Genomic DNA, 8,844 nt, shown 5'->3' with positions numbered 1-8,844 from the left:
TGTTACCGTTTCATAACGGTTGGCATTATCTTATTGAGCATAACAGCTCACATTACGCTTACGCGGGAACCCATTTCGGGGTGGGGAAGAGTGGCCATAATCCGTTAGCAGACGACCGGCAGCATGCCAGGCCAGGTGCTCTCTCTTGCGATGATGCCACCGGGCAACTCTCCCACCGATACATAACTCACATGGCACAACGACGGTGGTGGTGGTGGTGCACACGGTATCAAACATTAATGAGAACGATATCACTGGAGAGAGTCTCCGAGAAGCTGGTCTACCCTGGCGTTGGTCCTGGTCCTGGTCCTCGTCGTTGTTCTTTGTCGCTACCGGGTAACCGATTAGAGAGCGGCCATGGGGATTAGAGCATACAACAGGATGCGGATGAGTGTGTGTGTCTTGGTATTTGCATTTATTCCTCACAAAGGGGAGCCTCGAACTCATGGGAAAAATGTGGAAAACAAGCAACAACACCGTAAGATCCATAATTTAGTGACTGATAATCGCTCGTTCGCCAAACGGAGGATGGATGTGTGGAACCCGTCGGTGACCACCACCTAATGGCCACGGATTCATGGTCACCGGTTTGGCTGGGGCTTTTGATAAATGAACCATCCCTGTTTGGAGACCGTATCAGTGCGCCTTGCGATCGAAGAAGGAAATCGTTTTGTTTGAAAAATAGTTCCCAGATCGTTCGATCGCTCGCTCGCTGGCTGACCGGTTCGTTCAGCATTTCAGGAATCGATTTAGACCAGGGGCCATTCGAGGTCGTGGTGGTGGGTGCATTTGATAAATCATTTGCAATACGGTTACTGTGTCGGGTCACCGAACGGCGGTTTATCTTCATTGATTTGAGGTAAACGACCGACGACCGACCGACGGGGAGGACGATGTTGGCCAGTCAATGCTCCGGCATCGGCACTGGCAACATGGCCAACACGCCAACACGAGCCAGGACCCAGGAGTAGGACACAAAAAGGAAGTGGAAATCCCGGACAGAACGAACACCGGAACGTTTGGGAGCATCGAGAGCCAGGTGCACGAAACGTTCCAGGTCCTGTGCTGAGTGAGACAAAGAGAGACAAAGAGAGACAGAAACAGAGAAGGAGACAGATAGTCCCCCGGAGGGGTTGGTGATTATGGGAGTCGGAAAGGGTGCTAGAGAGGGTTGGGGAAGTGAAATTTATTGCTTCCGAAGATAATAATTGTTTTTCGTGGTTTTGCGTGGTGCGAAATGTTTGAAGAAGCACCAATACCACCATAACCACCACCATACAATCACCATGACGACTGGCATTGGCCATGAAGCAGGAACATACCATTCGAGGATGCGAAGCACAGTTCGTTTCCACTTTTATGCTCCTTATTTACTCACATCTCACATCTTCCCAGCTCCAGTTCGCCGTTTGCACACACACGTGCGCACACACACACCATGCAAAAGGCACATAAATCATAAAACGCATTACGTGAAACCGATGTTCGGTGTTCGAACAATCCTTAACAAACAACCAGCTGCTTGGTGCTGGCGCTGCCCAGCATCATGCTGCCCCGGTCATCAACGTCACTCGCGAGTAGCTCTCGATTTGAGGTAAGCACCCGTGAGCGATGTGGGCAATCCGGTGCCAATCATTTCCATTCCATCGACCACTGGGCCGGTACACGTCCATGCATGCCGGGTTCGATCTTATCGGAGGGTAACGGATGCCGACAGGCTATCGGATTTGCGGACTTGGATGCGGTTGCTTGGATATTACACTTCATCGGATTAGATCTTTTCCGCACGAGAATGAAAGCAAACCGACCGTGGAATCGGCGTCTCGGAGGAGAAGGAGGAGTGGGGGTGGGATGTTAAAAATTGAAACAACCCTTCTTCATATTTCTTAAAATATATGCTTCTCACCCCACAGCACCCCGAGGTAATGGAATGCATATTCGGACACAATAAATTAAGCTTATCCCCCTCCCCGCACCACCTTGCACAACCTCCTTCGTGTACCGCGACTCGTAATGCGTTACATGAATAATCCATTTCCACAGGTGCCGGTCTCGCGACACCGCACGACCACGGGTGACGGTGACACAACCCCCACAACGGATTGCTCCGGGGAAATTGTTTTAGGATTGCTGCCACAGGAGAGGACAATGGAACAACCGTCGTGGTGGTAAGGGTGTGTGTTGCTCTGCTCTACTAATGTTTGTGCGCTCAAAGTCTGGGGGGGGGGGGACTCGGTCTGAAAGCTATTTCAAATGTATTTTCGAGGTGCTCTCACCTGACCGGAGCACCGGAGTAGGACGCGCGTCCACATGCCCCAACCGCTGATGCAACCGCTGCCGACGCTCGGACTCCGTGTGTTTAGTTCGCGAGGTTGATTGCGCGTTTTGCGCGGCGCGTACAGAGCAGCAACGCAGGTCAGTTCCATTTTCCATCCAGTATGGTCGCACCAAAAACAAAAAAAGGGAAAACGAACGTCCCAAAAATTCTTTTTGCTTGCGAGACCACGAGCCCACGGCCTCATGGTTGGCTTGGCGGAGGCCAAGGCCTTTTATTGGGAAGCCTATGGTTTACTTTTTTTGCTTTGTTTTCCCCCCTTCTTCCCCTTTTAGCACTTTGTGCCAGTGGTATAGAGTACGTTTGCTCACTCACTGTATGCTCCGGAAAAACCGGAAATTGTGCCGAAAAATATCCGTGAGTGGAACGTGTTTCGGAAACTAAAAACACAAAGCATCGGAGGAGGGATCGCACACTTTTGAAAACCGACGCGCAACGGGGCTCGGTGGTCGGTTACACGCGAAAACTGTCCCAAAAAGCCTCCACGCGATGGTTTCAAGTGTTTTTTTTTGGGTTTTTTATCCCAGCGAGCGAGCTGGTTGGTACCATACACCAACAGACACACACACAAACAGAGCAACCATCGCGTTCTCCATGGTTGCAATCAAGCGGCCCTTTTTTGTGCTCGCCACCGTCGTCGCCACCAGTCAGTCAGAGCAACCGTTGGGTTTTCGCAAGCCACCGCTCAGTGGAATGTAGTGCTGTGTCTGGGATAGAGAACGTTCCAGCGAACGAATTCGCCTCCCCCGAAAACCGGGAAACTGAAAGGAAGAGAAGGAGAACAGCAAAAAGGACCTCGGAATCCCGAGAGCATGTGGCGCGAGCGGTAAGTTTTGTCCGCATATTTTCCTACTCCCCCGGCTCCCGAAAAGGACACCGACAAAAGGGAAGGGAGCGACGTGGATGAGTGTTGGGGCGTGTTGGGCGGCGCGTGTCGCAAGCGTGAAATGCTAGTAAGTAGGTGCCAAACGGTGCTCGAAGATGTGAAAATTAAGTAGGCGTCGTTCAGTCTAATTTTACGCTGGCGGCATTTTGCGGACGGGAGAAGCAGGCAACCACTCCACTCGGTAACGCGGTTCGCGGTTCGCGCCGGTGTCACGGTGTCCCGAGCCAGCCGGTTGGTGAGCGCACAGAAGAAAAAAAAAGCAGGAACCTGGTTTCGAGGAAAAAAGGGAGGCGGAAAAGCTCGAGAGTGATAATTTCTGCTCACCTGCCTCGAAGCGGTCGGTCTTTTAGAATGGTAGCAGCTAGAGGAGGAGCAGAAGATGAGTAAGAAAACCACCCGCCCCGGAAAAAGAACGAGAAAGAAGTAGGAGGCCGGGCCCGAAACTGTAATTGAAGTTGGTGGCTTAGAGAAAAAGAGCTAGAGAGAGAGAGAGAGGGGAAAGTTCGCACCTCGTTTTGCGTCTCGACGAGAGTTCTTATGACCATGCAAGTCAGCATCATCAGCATCATCATCATCACCGGCACAGGCACCGACGAGACACCATGGTTGCTGTGATTTTGAGGCGACGGCATAGCGACACCTAATGAGCAGGATGAAAGATGAAGGTCAAAGCACGCCACGGAACACTCCGAACGAACTCCGTCCACTCCGAGTTTAATTGATGAACTCGACCGAAGGTAACGACCGGCAACGAGCACCGTCTTCAGCTTTAAATGGATGATTGAAGGCGAACGAACGAGAGGAAAATGTAATTTAATCAGCCTCACCAGGCAAACAATGCAAGCAAATTCGAATCGATTGCATTTCCCCCTCTTCAGCTCGCCGCCGGTCTGATTCCGTTCGTTCGATCGTTTTGTGCCGATGGAGCATGGAATTTACTTGGCTAAATCTGATTTGAAAATTGGACCACCTTCGAGGGGGGGCGGCGGCAACGGCGTTTGTGCGCCCGCGTTTCTTCCGGATGCTTGCTTTATTATCATTACGCACAGGGTCCTTTGCGCCGCGGTTGGAAGAATGTTGCCCCATGTCCATGTTGCTGTCATGGGCGACTGCAAAAAAGGTTTCCCATTCCTCTTTTCTATTTTTACAAAGAAGTAGAAGATCCTCGGTTCGGTTCGGATGTCGGGGTCGTTGTGAGTCGGTCCCTCGGTTTCTAAGGTCGTCCCACTGTTCTGGGTATTGTGGCCATGGTTTCTGAGGCACCACCAGCAGCAGCAGCAGTGCGAGCGGCATTGTAAAGGATGATTGAAATTTACTGCCTGATTGCATTTCGGAGCAGTTGGTGGTGCGCCCGTGCTGACCGATAAGAAGATGGTATGGTGCGGTACGGTACGCTCTGGTCGTCTGGTAGGAAAATCGTCCTAATGCAGCCGACAAGCAGCAAAACTAAGAACCAAAAACTGTCGGCAGCCAACACACAATAGACCAGGAAGGAGTACAACATATCAATGAAGTCCCTTTAGAAGTTTAAGAAGGTACTGAAGGCCAACCCCAGCTGAAGCCTGCGCCCAGTGTCCGGATTGTTGCCGATCGTGATTTGGTTTCCCGAGCCCCATCAGGATACCGATACCGATAGTGATCCGGATGCCTTTACGATACGTCATCGTAGAAAAAAAACGTCACACAGAGAAAAAAAAGGACGAGCATCGAAGGCAGCCATTTCTATTAGACCGACTTTCAAGAATGTCATCATCTTAAAGCCATCACCCATGTAGACATTTGAATCGGTATGGCGGAATTGGGAGGAAATCACGACTTTTTTGGGACTTTTTCATCGGTTCTCGGCGTCCAATCGGTACAGCACAGTGAACCTGTCAAAGTGTTAGCGCGGTTGCAGTTCGGTAAGTTGCTCCAGCGAGAAAAAGGATTTTATTCATTAAAGTCCATCATTTTCCACGGTGTTTTCAGTGCAATGGATGCTGGAGATGATGCAGAAGCCGTTTAGCATGGAGTTCATTTCGTTAACGAAGAACAACCTGACTGTGTGTATGTTGAAGGAAGGTTCTGGATGAACATAAGATATCGCAGAAAGATGTTTCCCCGGCTGTTTAGCGCTTTCCTGTGACCCGAATGTGATTCAGTGTTGTTATAAAAGTGATATATAATATGCTAAAATACATAAAATGTTTCAAAAATACAATTATCTGAAATTAGTTTTCTGCTTCTCAAAACAAACCCTTCAGAAACAGTACCAATACCGCACCGGTTGGACTGGAACCGATTCGAGGCCGTTTTTACACCGTCCCATACTGCCTATCGTGGGATAAAGTCGCACTTTTTTCCCAGGACAAAAGTACACCTTTGTCCTACAAAAACGGCGTACTTTCCACCCTTGGGCAGCCTGCTGTTACGGGGGCAGATGGGATAATGCGGTTTTAAAGGCTTCATCAGCGTCGCTGGATCATCGTAAAACGGATCTACTTTGCACACACACACACACCCTCAGCACGGCGTTTGTTGGCCTTACCGACTTCAGACGAGTTCAAATTTGGCGGACGATTAACTCCGGAAAAACGACGAGGGGGTTTTCGGGTCGTCACGCGACACCAAAACACCGGGGCCAGTGCAGTGCCCGAGTCCGTGCCGGTTGCGTTCTTGCGTTGTGGCCACCGCAAGCGGCATCGTAAAATGGCGTGGCGTCTCGTATCGTTCGGTATAAACCTTCGCTTTCTTCTGCTTCTCTCTCATTGTCGAGTACACACGACGGTCCCTCAAAACACCCAGGGTTGAAAAGAAGGTGGAGGACGAGGGGCAGGAGCGAGGCCCAAAAGGCACAAAGTCATCCGGTGCCAGTACGGTGCCGCCCGTTTCCCGGATGATTTTCTCAGAGTTTATGGTGGTGAAAACAATAAAACCTACCACCGAACGAGACTTGCTGAAGCAACAGGAACAACACCGGAGAGTGGAGTGGAGTGTAGGGCCCCCTGTCCTTTCGTCATGCAGTCGTTACGAAGGCGGAGGCGTATCATGGCCGACGAACCATTCCGATGTGACATGCAGATGATCTCTGCTTCTCTCTCTGTCTCTGTCTGTCTCCTTGTTGGCTTCGTCAGGACCGATTGAGGCCTACAGAATTGCGACAACTGAAATGGAAACGATAAAACGGGTGCATACGGGTAAGCATCGCTGTGTGTGTGTGTGTGTTGTTATGCTGCACAACATTTTTAGTGCGTTCCACCTACCTACCTTTGATTGATATTTTTTTTATTCCCTTTTCGTACAGAGTTCCTGGTGGAGGTGGTGTTGGTGCATGCAATGTAGTGAGCTTGGAACACTTGGAGCATTTGTGCAAAGGCGCCATGAAGTCACTTTGCTTAGCGGTTGAAGGTATGTGTTTAGATAGTTGGTGGTGATGCCACCTCACTTTATGGCTTTATGTGTTGCATGAATCTTGCCCAGTCAGCATGTGAAATGACGCAGACGCTTGTTTAGATAATCATTACCATCCAGCATGATAAGCAACATGAGTCGAAACTCCTTACATCTTATGTAAACATCAACATAAATCCTATTCAAATGCTCGCTTGTTTTGTTAGCCAGTGACCATGAAGACCACAAGCAACGACGTGTTTTAGTAGCTTTAACCTGTTGCAATGTGAACAATTTTAAAGCTAATGTTCACTGATTATCCTGTTGATGGCACAGCGTGAATCCTATTGTGTGCTGCAGCTTGAATCATTCACAATCATTGCAGCACTACTTTAAGTGGGGCGAAAGCTTCAGTTAAGTAGCTATATTTATAGCTACTGCTAACTGCTATCAGCTCCAATAGCTATGCTTAGCGCGCTCATCCTACCAGTCTTCAAAACCCAAAACAAAAACTAAAACCAAGGAAATGAAATGCATTCCAAGTAGAAAGCATATTAAATTGCTCTCCAATGAACTTTCAATTCCACCAGCAAATGCAGCACCAACAGCAGCAGCAGCAACACAGTTTTCCAGTTCGCCATTTTCATCCATTCCATTCACCACCCACCTCACCGCGGGGGGAAGCGATGCATTAAAGTTAGTGAGCTGCTGCTGCTGCTGCTGCGGCGCCGGCGTTGAGGGAGTGCGCCACTCGCCTCGCTTTTGCTCATTAAAGTGCCCGGAAAGCGGAAGTTGCCGACGGTCCCACGCTTCCGGAAGTGGCCTCCCTCTCCTCCTCCTCCTCCTCCTCCTCCTCACAGGTGGACAACAGCACGGTGCTAGTGGTAGTGTGGCTCGATAGTGGGTGCTCGAGGTTTATGATTTTCGCCCGTTTTTCCAGCGTTTCCGTTGGCCGGCCGATATATACCGCAGCGGTCAGAGGGGAAAGGAAGAGACAGAGAGGGGAAGTGGAGGGGTGGTATAACGTAAAATTGTTACCACATTTTTCCCTCCTCTCTCTCTCCGCCTCTCTGCAGTCCAACAATAATAGGAAACAGCGCGTATAATTGCATTAGCTTTCGTTCCTTCCGGGCGTGGCGAGGAGAACGGTAGGAGATGGCGATGGTGGGGCGGTTTCCTGGGGTTTTTGTTTTCTGGATATATTTTTCCAGCTCCAGCAGCCCCGTCGCCCGTTCCCAGTAGCGCGTAGTGGTTATAGTAACTGTCGTCCCCCGGCTTCGAGTGTCCTTTCCGTTGACATTCGTGCTTCGTTTGTGTTGCCAGCATTCCACTGTGACACTGACACGATTAAATCTGATAACGAACTAGTTATCTCTGTGCCTTCCCGGGCGGCAAAAAAAGCGGCGTCCATTCCGTCCGTCGAGAGAGTGGAGTCCTTTTGAGTGGCTCAACTTTAGTCCAATCTTAATTATGCTCTTTGACTTGCTGTTACTGTACATCGCAGGAGCGCCAGGGTTTTATGTAATCGGTGGAAAGTTCAACAACAAATTGTGGACCACAAAACGCACAAACTGTTCGGGCTATCGTTGGCCAGCTTTATAGTTAAGCTGAAATCCTTAATGCACTCACTACTTTAACTAATTTGTGAACTTGTTTTTTCTCGATTTTAAAATCCTTCCTTACGTCACTTGCTTAATTCCGTTCATTATCTCGGTAATGGTTTGATTTCACCCATTATGCTCATCACCGCCACCACCAGCAGCAGTCGTCGTCGTCGTCGTCGTTGTCGTTCTCGGCGTGAATTTAATCGTTTCCCCGATTACCTACCGATGGACGCTCCTTCTCGTCTCGTCTCGGCTATAGCAGAGCGTTTTTCGCGGCTTTTCCTACGATTTCCCTTCGCAGCTGTTGTCCTTCCTCGCAATGTTCACCATCGCTTTCCTGTCACACACACACACACCATCACACACACATACAGCATCGAAAAGGCTCTTCATTGGGGCTGGTAAGCCGGCGGGGCTTTAGGATGGTGCCGGAAGATATTTATCGAGGATTCATCGCAGCGTAATTTGCCGCCGACGCCTCCACACATTCGTGACCGGCCCACTCGCTCTCTGTCTGTCTCTCTGTGTCACTCCGGTTTGGCTCCCGGTTTCCTGCCCCGCCCCGCCTTACGGCCCCGGGTACATAATGTCTTAATCGTGTCCTTACGAATTAACACAGCTGTTAAGTGGGCGGGTAGTTTTCATTTTCC

The sequence above is a fragment of the Anopheles darlingi genome, chromosome 2 (genome assembly GCF_943734745.1).
Source record: "Anopheles darlingi chromosome 2, idAnoDarlMG_H_01, whole genome shotgun sequence".
Lineage (NCBI taxonomy): Eukaryota > Metazoa > Arthropoda > Insecta > Diptera > Culicidae > Anopheles > Anopheles darlingi.
This window is presented reverse-complemented; position numbering follows the sequence as displayed.